We start from the raw sequence: 19,485 nt of genomic DNA, 5'->3' as shown, positions 1-19,485 counted from the left end.
ATCATCGATGCATAAAAATATATATTCAAACTGGAGAAGTTAGACGAAGGACCGCGATGAAGAAGACTGGAGGAGGCTAGGACGCACAAAGGGTTGTAGTGCCGCAGGTTGATGATGATGATACTAAGTCAGAAATCTTTACGCAAATATCGACAACAACTGTGCAAAGTTTCAACTCAATCGGATGAATGATGCGCGAACACATAGGTAACAAACAGGAAAACATTCATGTTTATATTATTCAATAAGATTATTTTGAAAGTCTTAATAGACTGCTAAAATCATAATCCTTTGCTAAGTCGGTTAAGAAAAACTACTGTGCAATTATATGTAATAAAGGTAATTTAAATACAGTGGGCGTAAGATTTTAACGCAGATTAATCTTCAAGGTAAGATTATGAGTTCATCTAGCAATTCTTGGGGTGCTGTTTTTAGGGTTCCGTACCTCAAAAGGAAAAACGGAACCCTGATAGGATCACTTTGTTGTCTGTCTGTCTGTGTCTGTCTGTCAAGAAACCTACAGGGTACTTCCTTTTGATCTAGAATCATGAAATTTGGCAGGTAGGTTGGGTTGGTCTTATAGCAGACATAAGGGGAAAAATCTGAAAATCGTGAATTTGTGGTTACATCACACAAAAAAAAATTGTGATCATGAAGTAATAATAAGTGTTTTCAATTTTCAATGTAAGATAACTATATCAAGCGGAGTATCATATGAAAGGGCTTCACCTGTGCATTATAAAACAGATTTTTATTTTATTTTTATGCATCATACTTAGTTTTTGTCTAAAAATACGACTGTAGTACGGAACCCTCGTTGCGCAAGCCTGACTCGAACTTGACCGGTTTTTTTTACCCGAGTATTTGTTTGTTCGTGTGTTCATTTCCGCCTTATTTGGCAAACTACTAATTACCTAGATTTATTAAATGAATTGTCGTTGTCTTTGTCCGGGAGCGTTTCGCATGAAGTCATTGCAAATCCAACGTGGCGGACATGAGAAACAAATAAAACCGCGGATTTAGGTTTTTTCGGGATACCAAGTCGGGATAAAGCCTTTGTCTTTAATTCATCATCATCATCATCATCATAATCAACCCATCGCCGGCTCACTACAGAGCACGGGTCTCCTCTCAGAGTGAGAAGGGTTTTAGCCATAGTCAGTGCGGATTGGTAGACTTCACACGCCTTTGAGAACATTATGGACACGGAACTGTTCCGTGATTATGGAGAACTCTCAGGCATGCTCACGATGTTTTCCTTCACCGTTAAAGCAAGTGATATATAATTAATTAAAACGCACATAACTCCAAAAAGTCAGAGGTGCGTGCCCGGGATCGAACCCCCGACCTCCGATTAGAAGGCGGACGTCCTAACCACTAGGCTATCACAGCTTTAATTACTACTAGCTTATGCTCGCGACTTCGTCCGCGTGGACTACACTTTCAAACCCCTATCTATGGGTAGTGGTGTTATAACTGGCACCGACGACGTTTTAACGTGCTCTACGAGGCACTCACTCGAATGTAGGTATCAAAAACTAATTTTATTAAGATCAGTGGGTCAATATTCAATAGATGTCAATGCTAATCATGTTTATTTTAGAGTAGGTACATTGATTTATCTCGCGGTTCATTCGTTTGTTAAATGAAACTATATTTAAACTGAGTCGTCGAGTTATCTGTCTGTTTCGCTCGCACTTACAGGTCCTGTAAGTGCGAGCGAAACAGACAGATAACTCGACGATTCAGTTTAAAATGCGTCGACTATAGTAATTTTTGCCAAGCTGTAATCTTTGGCCCAATCTAAAAAACCGATCAAGTGCGAGTCGGACCAAGGTTTTATATAACAAAACTAGCTGACCCGCCCTCTCGGGTGGAATTTAGAAAATCGAGATGGGGGTTAAATTTCCAAAAATCCTGAAATACATATTTCTTCATTTGTTGCCGAAAACCCAAATACCGCCGTAATAAACGTAACCGCCGTAATAAACGTAACCGCCGTAAGGGGGTGAAATAGGGGTTTGACATTTGTGTAGACTACGCGGACGAAGTCGCGAGCATAAGCTAGTAATTTATTAATTACGTAGGTATTATGCAGGTATAAAATTAAGAGCAAGTAAAGTAGGTACCTAAAATCCCAATTGGCCATATGTTTTTGTGAGTGTTTATTTTGGTAAAAATTGAGTACCTATAAGCTATGATTGTAGAAACGAAATGCTAAGTAGTTTTTTTTGCATTACGGTCAAGGTAGAGCTGACAGCGAACAAAATAACACGAACTTTAGTTAGTCACGTTATACGAGCCTTTTTATAAACTCTTAGTTAATATAAGTCCCGCAAATTGCTAATGCGCGTGACCGCCATTTTAGTGACGTCAGCACTAGACTGAAGTTTCGAGTGATGGTATATTTTTTTTACTTAAATATAGTCAAATGACGTTAAAATGACGTCATTTTGAAGTTAATGATACATGGTTCCATCTCAATAGCAATTTGTGGGACTTATAAGTAGGTAGGTACTTAAATCCTTAGGATAACTATCTCATTCGATTATGCCATTGAAATTTTTATTTTCTTTGGAAAACCTGGTTAAATTGATCTTTTATCTTAAAATTCCAGCGGATTCCTGCGGATGTTGTCTGCCCATTTAGTAAGGGGTCTTTCAGCGCAGCGCTCTCCGGTGCGAGGTCGCCATTCCAGCATTTTGGGACCGCCTATCGATTTTTCTATGTGCCCTGCCCTTTGCCACTTCATCTTCGCAAACCACTGAATTTTGTCGGTTACTCTGATTCTCTTACCAATCTCTTCATTTCTGATTTGATCACGCAGAGAAACTCCAAGCAAAGCTCTTTGTGACTCTCAACCTTCTTCTGAGGCCCCTAGTTAGCCAAATGTCATCACTGGCAAGCCCGCACTATCATCCCATTAATGGAAAAGGTCAATACCCTCAGTATTGAGGAAAACAACACAAAGAGAATAACTTGAACTTTTGTTTGCCAGGCAAATAATAATTTCCCCGAGTATGTGAAAATGTTAGTCACTTTTATAATAATGACGTTAACAAAATGTTTATAATCATCTCATAATGCTCTAGGTAAGAAGCAGATGAGGGGAAATATTTGTAATACCGTATCTCATACCATAACAGTTACTAAATAAAACGTATACCGGAGAACGCTCCGAACAAAATACAAATACAAGAATTATTTTTTAATTTCAAACCCCTATTTCATACCCATAGGGGTTGAATTTTCAAAAATCCTTTCTTAGCGGATGCCTACGTCACAATAGCTATCTGCATGCCAAATTTCAGCCCGACCCGTCCAGTAGTTTGAGCTGTGCGTTGATAGATCAGTCAGTCAGTCAGTCAGTCACCTTTTATTTTTATATATTTAAGACTACATCCACTTACAATACAACTCGCATCAAAAATTATTGATAAGTAGTAAATTCTTGTAGAGATCATTGTTTATAGTATTAAGTTGAAAATAAAAAACACAACTGCTCTGCCAAGAAACGAACTAAAAAGACTATACTTCTCTATCGAAAACTTCTCTCTCTCTTCCTCTTCTGAAAATGTCGTCATACAGCCGCCATACTAATTTTTTTTCAGAAGAATTCTAGTCAATGCCATTTAAGTACATGTCCATTCAAATCTGTTCAGATATCTAAAAGTTATGAAGGCATACAGAAACTCATATACATAATATATACACCTTCAAAACACTACATTCTTTTTCTTGGGCAGTCGTATAAAAAATACAGGCTGCAGGCCAGCAGGCAGTCCCCGATAAGTCATCAAAATAATATGTCATTTGAGTACATGACGTCATAAATGACATTTTACGCACTGATAAGAGGGGATTAATTTTAACCCATTCTCGTCATTATTTATTGCAACAATCATTTCCTCAACGTCATTATAATAAAAGTGTCTTTTTTCAATGTCCGACATTGTGATTATTACATTGCTACTATCGCAATTGTTGTGTTAGATTTATGTCATCATCATCAATCTATCACTAATTCGGAATGTCCTTATTACCGAGAAGATTGGCTAAGACTTTTTAGAGTTCCGTACCTCAAAAGAAAAAAGGATCCCTTATAGGATCACTTCGTTGTCTCTCTGTACGTCTGTCGTGTCGAGGAAACCTATAGGGTACTTCCGGTTGACCTAGAACCATAAAATGCAGTGTGTAATCACCCTTAGTGCGGTTAAGCATTTATTCGATCCGAAGTATGGTTAGCTATGACATAAGTATGACGTACAGTGCAAGGCAGAAAATAATGTACATCAACCTTTAGAAGGAGATAACATATTTGAAGAGCACTGTCTCTGTTATTGAGACCAACAAAACGTCACATAGGTATCAGTGACCGAGACAACGCTCTACAAAGCTGAAATGTCATTCTAAAGGCCAATGTACATTACTTTCTGCTGCGTTTGTGATATTTTTATATGCGTAATTCACGGATTCGGATCCGATACAGTGCGTGATCGTTCTTAGCCCCCTAGAAATTAAATCAGTCTCCGCCCCACCATCGAGATAAAATATTATACTTTGTCATTTGATTGTAGAAAGCATGACGGTATAGAAGTGTCAAATTTAGATAACCGGGGCCTAGGCCTGCCTCTAGTTCAGACCGGTTTTCCAAATATCGTGGAATTCCCCGTCTACATTTCATTAGAATAATTTCTAAATGCTATTTTACGCAGGAGCAACTCTCTTTTTGGAGGTCTAGGTATTAGACTAATACTAGGCTCTGGGTAGAGACTAACTTTCCGGGATAAAAAGTAGTTTATGTGTTCATTTAGAGTATAATCTATCTCCATTCAAAATTTCAGCCAAATCCGTCTTGTAGTTTTTGCGTGAAAGAGTAACAAACATAGACACATAGAGACAAACTATAAATTAATGTGATTATTTATATTCTCATAAATTGTTGTTTTTGTATCCTACTAGATAAACATACCAATATGAAAATACTTTTACTCTTATTATAGCTCTATGTGATGTTTAATATTTTTTGCAAATTATGAAGAAAATTACTTTTTCAACTATTTGAATCGTAATATCTCAGAAATAGTAACTCAGGAGAGAAAAATTAAGACATTTTTATAGATTTTTTAGAGAAATTGCATGATCTACAATTTGGTTCATTATATTTTTATGATAAAACTTACCGTTTGACTGAAAAACGCAATAAACCCATATTTGTGAAATTTGACCTTGAATATCTTTTTTTGAAAATGTCGGTTCGATGGGGACTTTTTACATTTCATTAATAATGGTGTTGCAAACATTCTTACAAATTTTCAGCTCTATGCGAATTAATGTAACCTTACCCCTATTTTTAGGGTTCCGTACCTCAAAAGGAAAACGGAACCCTTATAGGATCACTTTGTTGTCTGTCTGTCTGTCTGTCGCTCTGTCAGAAAACCTACAGGGTACTTCCCGTTGACCTAGAATCATGAAATTTGGCAGGTAGGTAGGTCTTATAGCAGACATTCGGGGAAAAATCTGAAAACCGTGAATTTGTAGTTACATCACACAAAAAAATTAATTATGGTCATAAACTAATTAGTATTTTCAATTTTCGAAGTAAGACAACTATATCAAGTGGGGTATCATATGAAAGGTCTTCACTTGTGCATTTTAAAACAGATTTTTATTTATTTTTATGTATCATAGTTTTTGAGTTATCGTGCAAAATGTCGAAAAAATACAACTCTCGTACGGAACCCTCGTTGCGCGAGCCTTTCTCGCACTTGGCCGGTTTTTAAAATAATTAATTACTAACGTCACATGGAATTGGTAATAACATGGAAAGCGATTAATGACGTCACATGGCGTAAACGACAATTTTATGCAAAGCAGAAATTACTCTATTTTTATGTTAATTTTTTTTAAAGTCTTTTCTAAAAAATGTCAGATTGTGACGTCATCATTCATCTTCCGTACAGCGTAAAGTTCATGTTAAAAATAAATAAAAACCATGATCTTTTTAAAATTATTTTCTTTAATTATTATAAATTCTAGCCCGCTACCGCAATACAAAAAATCACTTCATTTTATTACTACAGTCCAAGACCCTTTTAAGGCTTTGACAAAATGCAGTTTGTGCTGCACTCGGGTGCTCTGAAATCTGAATGTCCAAACGCCGGCCGAGCTCTACCTCGAGTACACTCGTCACTGAGTCTAACTACCGCCACTCTAACTTCGGCACTAAGTAATTGACCCACCGCTGAGTCGCGCGGGGAGTCTATTACATACAGACGAATAGGTATAACGCGAAAAAAATAGGCCAAGTGCGAGTCAGGCTCGCCCAACGAGGGTTCCGTACTACTGTCGTATTTTTTCGTCATTTTGCACGATAATTCAAAAACTATGATGCATAAAAATAAATAAACATATGTTTTAGAATGCACAGGTGAAGCCCTTTCATATGATACCCCACTTGATATAATATGTAGTTATCTTACTTCGAAAATTGAAAATACAAATTTTTAGTTTGTGACCACAATTTAATTTTTTTTGTGTGATGTATTGCAATCCAAGTGAAAAATTTAAAGAAAAAAACTATAATTTTTAAGTCCCGCAAATTGCTAATGCGCGCGGCCGTCATTTTAGTGACGTCATCACTAGACTTAATTCAATTGATCTCTTGGGTACACAAAAAAGAAATATCTTTATTTTTTCTAGACGAACTGAAACATACTGTGTTTAACCACATCGCTTAAATCTATACTAAGTCAATTTTTTTGTACAATTTACACATAACTAATTCGAAAGTAATATATAAATATTCTCGCTAAGTATCAACTTAATGTACACGACCCACATCCTTGCCGTTCGCCATCGAACTGGGCGTACGTGGAGCGTCCGTGACACGTCGTGGTGTGCGTGAGCAGCGCTATGAGTGAGTGTACCTACAGCCAGCCGCTGGTATGAGGCGGCGTCCTAATTGGGAGCGATCGTACGATGGCGCGATGCGTTTTTCATCTCACGATCAAAGTGGTCGTGCGATGATCTAACAGGTGTCCTAATAGATCGCGCGATGTCCATCGTGTGATGCCGTCGTTCGATGGCTGGCGCTCGCGCCACTTTAACGATGGCTTTTACAGAGATGCAAAGTTTTTGCTGTCGGGCAATATTGCTTTAAAAATTGCAAATGACATTGAAAAAAGGAAACGTAGACAACATAAAATACTTTATAGATCCAGGAATCTGCGCGGTGAATTTTTCAACCTTTATTTTGATGTACGAAATAACGAAGAAGACTTTTACGATTATTTGTCCATGTCAAAAGAAACATTTGACTACATCTGCAATGGAATACGTAGCGATTGTAATCATAGAGTGACCAACTTTGTGTCACTCCAAGTGTTGGCCCTTGCCCCTCTCGTCCCGCGCCCCTCGCGCGTTGACGCATCGCGTAGTAACCGATTAGGACACTCAAAAGAGATCTGTTGCTTTGATTACATGATCGCACGATCAAACGCATCGTACGATCGTTATTAAAGCATTCATGTGTTCGCACGATTACTTGCGAGGTTCAAATAGGACACTCTGATGAAATCTGTATGTTTGAACTCATCGCACGACGAGACCGCATCGTGTCATCGTGCGATCTTCGCCAATTAGGACAACGCCTGAAGCTTCCTCTCTGGTCCTACTCTGTGGTAAAAGCGAAGTCGATTACAAGTAAGTCTTATCAACCTAGTTGTATTGTACCTTTAACTTTCTTGGTGGTCGTAACTTTAACCACTTGTCTCAGTCTGGCAACTGGAGCTAAGGCAGCAAAATATTTTTATGGTGAATACCATAAAACATAAATTATTGCGTGTTACGTAGTAGATATTATTGGATATCAGTAATATCATCATACGCCTGCACGGCTAGCATGGGCCGAAGATAAAAATTATATCCCCCGATTTTATCCACTGCACAGGAGATAACATTAACTTCTCCACCCCTCAGAGCACGGCAACAGGGGAGAGGAGAAGTTTATCCCCGTTTGACATTTCACGGGGACTCGGGGGACTATTTATCCACCGTCTATAGCATGGGGCCAAATAAAAGAAGATAAACTGTCCTTTTTTGACATTTGAGAGGGATAATTTTATCCTCGAGATTTGAGGTGGGTATAATGCTCATAGAACTTTAACTCAATTATTAAAAGATCAAAAAACATGTCTCGCGCTTTTTTTATTAGTTTGAAATAGAGAATTTAGAACGAAAATAACATGAGCACGTAATTAGTGATGGAAGTAATCTCTTTGAATTTCCCGACGCTGAGTTCCGACACTTGTTTCGGATGGACAAATATTATGTGCTGTACTTGTGCGAGCAGCTTAATGAAGCACTAAAGCCGATTAATTCGATGGATGGATTCATAAAAGTAAGTACCTAAGTACTTACCTATTACCTAAAACCATCTTGTGCAAACGAATAGGTACCTACTTAGGTAGGTAGTAGGTACCTACAAATAGGTCCTACATGCGGCTATTATCTATTTATTCTACGTCCTCACATCTATAAGACTCTTGGCAGATGGTAGTTACCAGTGAGATACAAGTCAAGGTCATGGGATGACTATTGCCCGCGACTTCATCTGTGTGGATTTAGGTTTTGAAAATCCTGTGAGAACTATTTGATTTTCCAGAATAAAAAGTAGCCGGTGTCCATCCTCGGGATGTAAGCTAACTCTGTAGGTACTAAATTTCATCTAAATCGGTTAGACTGTTGGGCTGTGAAAAGCTAGCAGACAGACAGGCAGACACACTTTCGCATTTATAATATTAGTATGGATTATTGGAAATATAAAATAACACAATGACTCATTATAATAAAATCATTTATTTGAACAAAATAGGCAGGAGTCTAATTTAACAAAACAATTCTTAAATTAAAATACACACCTATATCATAGTTAAATACATAATGATACACAAACACAATAACACTTTACAAATTATAATGGTTCATCATAAGTGTTTTGTAAGAGTAAATATGTTAGCCTATTATACTTTATAGACCATTTCAGTATATCCTCTTACTCTTAATTTATTATTATTGAAAATCATTAATGTATAAATTGTATGTTTCAGAATTCCAATGGAACAACCAAAGGACAGACTAGAAAATGTAACAAATAAAGAAATCTCACATATCTATGGATCAAACCAGACTGCTAACTGTTGCCCGACAATAAAAGGGAAAAAGGGATGGAATAATAAATACATATTTGCATTAAAATATATTTCTTTAAGTACCTATTACCTAAAACCACCTTGTGCAAACCCATCCTTATATCTACTACTACTACTAGGGTTCTGTAGGGTACCAATGGGACCCTATTACAGTCTCAGCTCTCCATCTGTCTGTCTCCTGAAACGTAACAGGTTAAAGTTGAAATTTTGTACTTATTTCTATTGCTGCTATAACAAAAAATAAGTTTCTTCAAAAAATAATTTTGCTTTAAGTACTCTTTCTGTGTGATTGAGTAACAAACACAAACTCTTAGGCATAATATTAGGAATACCAATTAAAACAATGCTTATTTGGATGTACACAAATCTCTGATGTTAACTTAACAGATCTAAAAGTAGTGCTATTATCCTTAAGAAAAGGAAGTAACAAGTTTAATGTTCAATCAAACCACACTGCCATAGAATAACTTCCTATATTCATAACTATTTACAAATTACAAAAATGTACATATCCTCTACTTACTTTTTATTTATTTATTGGCATTTATAGGAAAACTACTCGGGGCTATTGGTTTTATAAAGTACCCAGTGTGTACAAAGTGGGTGAAACGACAGTCTCACCATAGTCCACCACCGACACTTCAAAGATTTCCTGCCATAAGATAAAAAACATTGGCTTGACATGCTTATAAAGAAATTAGGTTAGTTTAATAGCTCAAACCATACCAGCTTAACCAATTTTAAGTGATATTGAACTCTTCTCAGTGCAGTGTGCTAAACTGTTAGTTTTATCATCATCTCAAACAATAATGAAAATATTTTATGTTGATAAGATGTGTACCTAACTTACCTATTCCAATAGGTAGGTACCTAAAGTTATTTTGAGTTTGTTATACAAGACACACATTTAATAGAACTAAATTAATACACGCATCTCTCTGGCTGGCCCATTATGGAGTCTTCAGGTCCAATTCCTGTTGAGCATTTATGCCCAACAGTGATAATTAATATTGAACACTTATGTGCTCATATATGTGACCGACGGCACTATTGAGACATTTCCCGGTGGTCCTACATCCCGAGCTGCCTCATCATACTTGTCAGTCAGTGGCCAGTGCCCTTCTTCAAGTACATATTTCCATGTCTGCAAATAAAACAACAATTTATGCATTTCTTTGTCGCTAACAATATCAATATATTATCACTTCAATTTTGTGTACTGACTAACACAAATTGTCTTTGTGATACTTACTGTGATAGCTAGGAATTTCAACTATTCGATTATTTTTTAATTTGGATAATTCAAAAGTGGAGTTAGGTTAGGTAAACACAAACAATAACAATACTTACGTGCATAATCTTCTGTGAATGTTTTTTAAACTATTTTACGGCTCCGGCTTCTAGCTCTTTTAAAATAAAAAGCAGCCACAGACGAGTTACGAGTAACGAAAACGAGCAAAATCAAAAGCACAGATAAAAAATAATAACACTTTGACATTAACCGAGGACTAGTCTTTCCCCGCCTTATCACCGGGGATAATTATATCCAACCCTGTGCCCATGCTCGGAGAGTGGAAATAACTATCGGAGGGGATAAAAATTTTATCCTTTCCTCGGGGAGAAAATTTCCCGGCCCATGCTAGGCCTGCTGGCATATTAGTGGACGGATATAGATGAAGCTTGAATAAATTATAATTATATTGTAAATCTTAACACTTTCTAATGTTTACAAACACATATAGGTGCATGTGTAAGTTATCTTATACTAGCTGCCCTAGCGAACTTGGTTCCGCCTAACAGTCGATTCAAATTTTTTAAATTTTTCTCTCCGTAAGAATCGAATCATCCACCAAACCAAATTAGCGAAATCGGTTCAGCGGTTCTCGAGATTTGCGATGAGCAACACATTTAGTGATTCATTTTTGTCTTTCTAATTTGAATAAAGTTCAAATAAAATATGAACTAAGTATTATTATTTTTATTATCTAAATATATAAAAGGAAAAGGTGACTGACTAACTGACTGACTGACTGACTGACTGATCTATCAACGCACAGCTCAAACTACTGGACGGATCGTGCTGAAATTTGGCACGCAGATAGCTATTATGACGTAGGCATCCGCTAAGAAAGGATTTTTGAAAATTCAACTCTTGATGGGGTGAAATAGGGGTTCGAAATTTTGTGTAGTCCACGCGGACGAAGTCGCGAGCATAAGCTAGTTGAATATAAGATTTAAAAGTAAAATATATAATAATAGGCTTTTAATGCGAAAGTGCTTAGTATCACTCACGGATTAACTGAATTTTACGAAATTTGATATAGAGTTAGCTTTCATTTCGAGACGGACATAGGCTACTTTTTATCCCGAAAAATCAAAGTTTTGGGATTTAAAAAAAACCTAAAACCACGCGGATGAAGTCGTGTGTTTGTAATATAATACGTATTTATATTTCATTTTTGAGAATTATAATCACTGTCGATAAAAATACAAATTAATTAAACTAGATAATTACTTACCTATTTATCAATACCTAAAAATTTCGCACGAACAATGCAAACCTGCGGTTTTTTCAGTAGCGACTAAACTTATTATAAACAGCTACCTGTTTATCTAATCTAAATATATAAAAGGAAAAGCTGAGTGTCTGACTGATCTATCGACGCACAGCTCAAACTACTGGACGGATCGGGCTGAAATTCAGAATGCAAATCTCTATTATGACGTAGACATCAGCTAATACAGCATTTTTGTGAATTCAATCCCTAAGGGGGTAAAATTTGAAATTTGTGTAGTCCACGCGGATGAAGTCGTGGGTATAAGCTAGTAATTATATTATATTAATCACGTTTAGACCGATATTTGTATGTCTATTATATTTTATTTGTATGTTAATAATATGTATTTTATATTCTTATTATACCTATGGTTTAGTTTATTTAGCTATTGGTATTTAGGTTTATTTTACACCACCTCCCATTGTATATTTGTTCGTTTTCTCCCTCTGGAAGAGATCGCTATTTAGCGATAAGACCGCCTTTTTGTACCTACTTATTAAGATTTCTTTTTGTAACCTGTCATTTGTGTTTCTGTGGTGCAATAAAGTATATACATACATACATACATACATACATAATTAATTCGATAATGACACCTATTAAGCCATGTAGAAATATTACACATTGACAGATTTAAAAATAATTTCGCAGCGTTCAGACAATAATAGGCAACCATAATAAGAACAATGGACATCGTCACATGCACGATCGCAGGCAGCAAATAGCGAATATTAAAAACAATGCAACAAACAACCGTAAAGCTACGACCACACCTGCGCGTCATGAACGCGAGATGCGGGAGCGTCCAGGACGAACCCGACGCGCAGTTTTGGATAATGCTGAACTTACTAGTGACACTTAGCGACATGTTATTCTACAAAAAGTTATATTGGAAAAACTTCGAAAATCACGAAGCTTCATCAAAACCGGACAAAGTTCATAACCGTACACTTACATCTTAATATACTTAAGATAACTGTAACTTAACCGTGCACAGTTTGTGAGGTTGTAAGTTTAGATGTAAGGGGTAAGTAATCACCGGGAATAATAATCTGATTCCGAAAATTATTTCACTGATATATACCTAGCTACATTATCTGGGCTATAAATTATATGACGAGGACGAAGCCACGGAAAAGGCTAGTTATATTATAATATAGAAGTGGGTAGTGAGTTTAAATGTAGGGAGTTATCTCCAGAACGAATGATCCGATGCAGAAAACTATTTTATTTATAGATAGTAACATTATCTTCGAGTGCTATGCCTAGCTATAAATTACATATAATATGTATATATCATATGTTTTGGAAGAGCTATTATTGTTATAGACTTTGATTGAAGTCGGAAAAAACATCGCTTAGAACAGAATTCTTCGCTTATGTATGTTTGGCAAACGTAAGTATGGCAAACACGTAGGCCTTTAGTAGTACTGTAGGTAGGTCACGCAAACAAAGCCAAAAAAATTTACTTACTAAACAATTTTATTAATTTCGACTCGCGATTTTTGACACTGCACGGCCATTATAGTGATTATTGTGGTGGAATGCCTAGGTCGAATTCGGGTGCCTAATGGAATAATTGGTCGGATGCCCAAATTTGGGTAAAGTACAAGTGCTGAGTACTTTGTTACTATTGTGGTTTGTCTTGTACTCATCACAAATATTAGCGTCTTGGACTGTAGTAATAAAATTAAAGAAGTGATTTTTTGTATAGCAGTAGTTTATGGGGCTAGAATTCATTATCAAAGAGAATAATCAAAGAGAGAAAAAAAAAATAAAAAAAAAAATAAAAAAAAAAACATTTTTATTTATTTTTAACATGAACGTCACGCTGTACGGAAGGTGAATAATGGCGTCACAATCCGTAAACGACGATTTTTTTCAATTTTTTAACATAAAAATAGAGTAATTTATGTGGGAAAATATTTTTTATGTTAAAAAATTTAAAAATATTTGTCGTTTACTTACGACATGTGACGTCATTAATCGCTTTCCGTACACCGTGATATTAATAATTTATAGTTTTAAAAATGAATAAAAGTCATGATTTTTTAAATTATTCTATTTATAATGAATTCTAGCCCCATAAACTACCGTTAGACAAAAAATCGCATCATTTTATTACTAGAGTCTTAGACCCTATTATGTTAGGTATCAATAGAAACAAGTGAAGTAAAAATTTAAATAATATAATTTTTATATAAATAATATATCTACGCCTTATCAAAACTGAAATTTTACTTATAAATATTTTTCCGTGCGCAGGAAGGAGTTCGACAAAAAATTGTAAACAAAAAGTCCTTAGTGTGATCTTACGGTCAAACATATTATAATTGTAATAATTAATGCCTTTATATACTTTACCTTGTTAGTATTTCCCGTTCACGCTTGGCTGCCGAGACAGCGAATACAACACCACCTAAAATTTTCAACTTATGGAAATATACATTTACATATTCTGCTTAGAATTCGCATTGCAGCATATTATTTGGAACATATCAAAACAATTGCATGTGCTTACTCTTATCTGTATATATACATCTATACGGTAGGTACACTCGAAAGCTATAAAAATATATAACGGCTGATTTATACCAGAGCAACATGACAGTGCAATATTCAACCATGCGCATGCTACAATGAATTTAAAATGTAGCAAGAATCTTCGGTAAACTATCATACCGTAATATTTCGATTCTATAGTACGATATTGGCGCTGATTCTGTTGTTTTTCGCTACACTAAATTAAGAGTATCTGCATCCTTTTCTTTTTAATATTGCTAAAAAAGGACGGATTATGAATTTTACATTTAAATACTATAATTTTAGTGCACGCTACAAACGATACGTTCGCGTCTGGCAGCTAAAGTCACAAGGTTTGACGGCTCGAAATTAAACTTAAAACTGTCAAACTATGTCTGTCCCTTTCATATTATATCAGTAAGACGAGGATGCGAATGCTCTAAAATTTAGTTTTGCTCAGAATCAGTACCAATGTCTCGGCAATAAATAGACTGCCGCATGGCGCAAAATAATGTTTCCATTAGTAGCATGCCACCTTAGATTGAAGATTCGTCTCCGCTGCGCTCTCGTACCGTAGCGGGTACTAATCTTATCTAAGCATGCCATATTGTCGCATGTTGTTTCGGCGTAAAACAGTAAATTAATAGTATAACAGTAAACTTATCTGTATAATATAAATTTCCATAAATTAATAAACAAATGAATAGACCTACCTATATTATTTTAAATTAATTCACAAGTAATAAAAAACGATACGTCGAAATCTGTTGCAACAACATTGAAAGGATCACGATTGTGTCTTATTAGTGGGGCTCTCGGGTTCGATTCCCGGCAGGGGTTTGGAATTTTATAATTTCTAAATCTCTGGTCTGGTCTGGTGGGAGGCTTCGGCCGTGGCTAGTTACCACACTACCGGCAAAGCCGTGCCGCCAAGCGATTTAGCGTTCCGGTATGATGCTACGAGGGGTATGGGTTTCATTCAAACTGCCATACCGCTTCCAGGCTAGCCCGCTGCCATATTAGACTGCATCATCACTTACCACCAGGTGAGATTTTAATCAAAGGTTAACTAACTTGTATCTGAATAAAAATAAAGTCTTTATGCTAAAAATAGCCGGCACTTATACTTTGCTCATTATAACCGATACGTCGTTATAAATGATGTTGTTATAAGCGGTTTTGACTATAATATTATTATAGTATGTATCTTTTTACCCATTCCAATATTCAGAAAAAATAAATGTCTATACCTTCTGAAAAAAGTCAAGAAATTATGTTCGCAGATCTTTGCCGATAAATATTTCTTTAAAGACAAATTAAAAGGATTATTATAAAGATAATATTTAGGCATAATGATTTATTATATTTTTTGAATGAAGTGATTTACGAATGTCTTATACACAAAAATAAATCTACATTTTAATAAAAGAAAATAAGCCTAAAGGTTCCGTTCCTCAAAGGTAAAAAGGAAACCTTATAGGATCACTAATTTGTTGTCTGTCTGTCCGTCCGTCGTGTCTGACAAGAAAACTTGTAAGTTACCTCCTCCTAAATTTGGCAGGTAGGTAGGTCTTATAGCACAAGTAAAGAAAAAATGCGAAAAAAGTAAAACAAAAATTTTGTTCGCGAAGAAATTATTTTCCTAATTCCCATATACACGGCGCTGGGCGCAGTCCGTCATTAAATTGCAGTGTTCTACATAATAGTGTTAAGTATATTTTGTACGATAGTACGGAACCCCTCGTGTGCGAACCCGAGTCGCAATTGACCGGTTTTTAATTTTATTAAACTCTCAGTTTATAAGAATAAACATATTTTTATAAGCGTTTAGATAATTATGCGTTTATGAGTTTACTTTAAAATAACACGTTTGCACGGACGAAAAATACGTCGTTTTCATTAAAAAGTGTCGGTTATTTAGTAATTTATAGGTAAAATGTAAACGGATGTAAACGAAAGTCAAAATGGAGCTTTTTACTTTTTATCGGCTTTTTTATTTCTATGTAACAGCAGAACAGTGGTCGTCATAACTTTCACTATCGATTTCAAGGATAGTGAATGTTATTTGTTAACTTTGAGATGCAATGAAGCTGGTATAACCTAGTGGTTGGTCCGCCTCCTAACCGGAGGTCGGAGGTTCGATCCCGGGCACGACGACGACGTCACAGAAAAAGCTAGTTATATTATAATATAGAGGTGTATGTATGTAGCGAGTTATCTCCGGAACTAATGATCCGATGCAGAAAATTATTTTATTTATAGATAGTAACATTATCTTCGTGTGCTATGCCTAGCTATAAATTATACGTATACGTATCCTATGTTTTGGAAGAGCTATTAAGTATGGTTATGGGCTTGGAAGTCGGAAAAAAATATCGCCTAGAACAGAATTCTTTGTTGTTGTATGTTTGGAAAACGTAAGTATGACAAACATGTAGGACTTTAGCAGTACTGTAGGTAGGTCACGCAAACAAAGCCAATAAATGTACTTACTAAACAATTTTATTAATTTAGACTCGCGATTAAGCCTGTGTCCATCTCTGCGATGCAACCTACTTTTGTTTCTTAATGAAAATATTACAATAAAACTTAAAGCTAGCTTTATCTTATTCTATACAAATCATGCCCACATGGAGTGGTACCAAGAATGCTAGCTGCATTTCCGCGCTGGACAGCTGGGCTGATCTGTTGCGCAAAAAACGAACCAGCCCTTCTGTCACCAGAAGAGGCTATTAATCGAGGTGAAATGTCACGTAATCTCATCGTCATCACGTCATCTTTTTTTAGCACTAAGACTCCATGGCCCCAGGGTCTCCACGGCTAACCGAACAAAAATGTAACTCTCGATAAGAGAGGCATACTTGCGTCGCTTGCTGTTTTCAGCTGTTTCTGCTGCCTCTCCCGGTCTTGATGCTGTCTCCCTGATATGACACGGGGTCAATGTGTCAACGCAAGTTGCATCTCACATTAGCGCCCGTCCCCGTTCCCAAGTAGCCAGCGTCAACCCATCAGGTCTCTTGCCATCATCCCGACTAATCCCTGCCGGCTCAATGAGCGAAGAAATGTCTGTGGTGGCAAGAGCCCTTTTGATCGTATCGTTAAGAGAGCCATGCCTAAACAGTCAACCAGAGCTCCTTTGGTAAGAGAGTCCGTACTTGCACACAAATTTCATTAAAATGTGCCTTGAAAAGTTAGCCGACAGATAGACAGACACACTCGCGTATTTATAATATTAATAGAAATATTTTAAGGGAGTTATTATTATTACCTCCCTGGCGCAGTGGTAAGCACTGTGGTCTTATTAGTGGGAGGTCCCACTAATAAGACCACAGAACGCCAAGACTTTCATATAGTTACCATAATCAGCCTAATAAAGCCCCACTGCTGGGCAACGCTCTCTCAAACAAGGTCATTCACCCACCACCTCTTATACTATAAATTTTAGTGAAACTATTGAAATGTTTCGTCAGCATATCTAAGCACCCGCATATTAGAGCCACCACAAATGCATGAATTCATAAATTTTAGTTGCGACATTTTCCCGTCGTGATATTACATGGAAACCTCTCCCTACAGCTACGACTAATATCTAGATTCTAGACCGACAAAAACATTTTAATTTTCGTAGTTATTTTAATAAGAAAAATCCTAGTAAGCAATACAAACTCGTAAATGCGAAAATCAGTACCCTTATTATAAATGCGAAAGTGTGTTTGTTTGTTGGTTTGTCTTTCAATCACGTCGCAACGGTGCAACGGATTGACGTGATTTTTTGCATGGGTATAGATAAAGACCTGGAGAGTGACATGGGCTACTTTTTATCCCGGAAAATAAAAGAGTTTCCACGGGATTTATAAAAAACCTAATTCCACGCGAACGGAGTTGCGGGCATCAGCTAGTACTTAATATGTTTGTTGGTTGATTTGTTCTTGAGTTACGCCGTGACGGAGACGGACGCAACGGAACGACATGATTTTTAGGGTTGCGTATCTCAAAAGGAAAAAATGAGGCCTTATAGGATCACTTCGTTGTTGACGTCCCGTCCCGTCGTGACGTCGTCCCGTGCAATTGGGTTGAAATATCGACAAATAAAAACATCAAATTAATCATGGTACGTACCCGTTATTTTCATTAAAATATTATAAACATTACTCGTGAAATGATAAATCCCGTATTTAATTCCACTAAGAAATTTAGGTGCGTAACAATTTTTTTTTACAGATATCAAAGCTGTTGCTAATGTTATGTCCCTATTCTGGTTAAGAGTCAACATTTTACTAAGCTATTATAGTGATCGCGATCGATTTTCTGTTGCCCATGGAGGAGTTCCGTCCTCTATTTCCGAAACTATTCATCAAATCTTCACCAAACTTACATGGTACCAACCTCACTGTATGACCTTTGTAAAGAAAAAGATATTGTGAAAATTGGTTCAGACGGAGTTATTGAGTACAATCGATAAATGCTGTTACCCGTTGAGGAGTTCCATCCTCTATTTCTGAAACTGTTTATCAAATCTTCACTTAACTCATATGGTACCAACCTGATGGAACAACCTTTGTAGAAAAAAAAGAATTGTGAAAATCGGTTCAAATTTGACGGAGTTATGCAGTAAAAACGATAAAAAATGTGATCCCTTATCCCGACAAATCCCTAATTGTTTTCGGGATAAAAACTACTGTATATGTTAACCCGGAGTATCAGCTACCACTGTATCAAATTTCATTTAAGTCCGTCCAGTAGTTTTCACGTGATGCGCGCACAGACAGACAGACAGACAGACAAAAATTCCAAAAAAACTGTTTTGGGGTCTGTATCGATAGTAATGTTTCCTCCGATTAAAATTTTCAAAATATATTGTACTGTAATGTACAGAATTTGTCCATTTACAGTTTTATTAAAAGTTAAAAAAAGTTAAAAAGTATACATTGTATAGTATTTTTGGACAGATTACAGATAGGATGAATATTGTAACACGCAGTATTCGCTTCACTGACCGCTCCCAAAATAACACCATATAGAATATGTAAATACACTTAGCCAGTGATCTAGTCATTTACTTTAACACATAGGTAATTGTGAGGTATCATAAAATAAGTATTACAAGCACGTTTTGTTTGAGTTATCGAGTTATAGTTGTCATAAATGTATGTTTATACATGGTTTTACTACTAGTGTTGCGTAATAACTTA

At 36.2% G+C, this 19,485-nt stretch overlaps 2 protein-coding genes and 1 long non-coding RNA gene across 4 annotated transcripts in view; all 3 read right to left on the bottom strand.

The window, feature by feature from the left end:
* The window catches only part of Rrp6 (exosome component Rrp6), a 260,688-nt gene that overhangs the window by 44,686 nt on the left and 196,517 nt on the right, over positions 1-19,485 (bottom strand). The window lies entirely within an intron of this gene.
* Positions 1-19,485, bottom strand: part of Best2 (bestrophin 2) — a 62,247-nt gene that overhangs the window by 26,255 nt on the left and 16,507 nt on the right. The window lies entirely within an intron of this gene.
* LOC138404487 (uncharacterized) lies at positions 8,841-10,856 on the bottom strand. The gene is made up of 2 exons (XR_011238414.1): positions 10,465-10,856; positions 8,841-10,356 (listed from the first exon to the last, which is right to left on the bottom strand). It is a non-coding gene; the product is annotated as an uncharacterized lncRNA (long non-coding RNA).

Source organism: Maniola hyperantus, chromosome Z, assembly GCF_902806685.2.
Source record: "Maniola hyperantus chromosome Z, iAphHyp1.2, whole genome shotgun sequence".
Taxonomy (NCBI): domain Eukaryota; kingdom Metazoa; phylum Arthropoda; class Insecta; order Lepidoptera; family Nymphalidae; genus Maniola; species Maniola hyperantus.
This window is presented reverse-complemented; position numbering and strand designations above follow the sequence as displayed.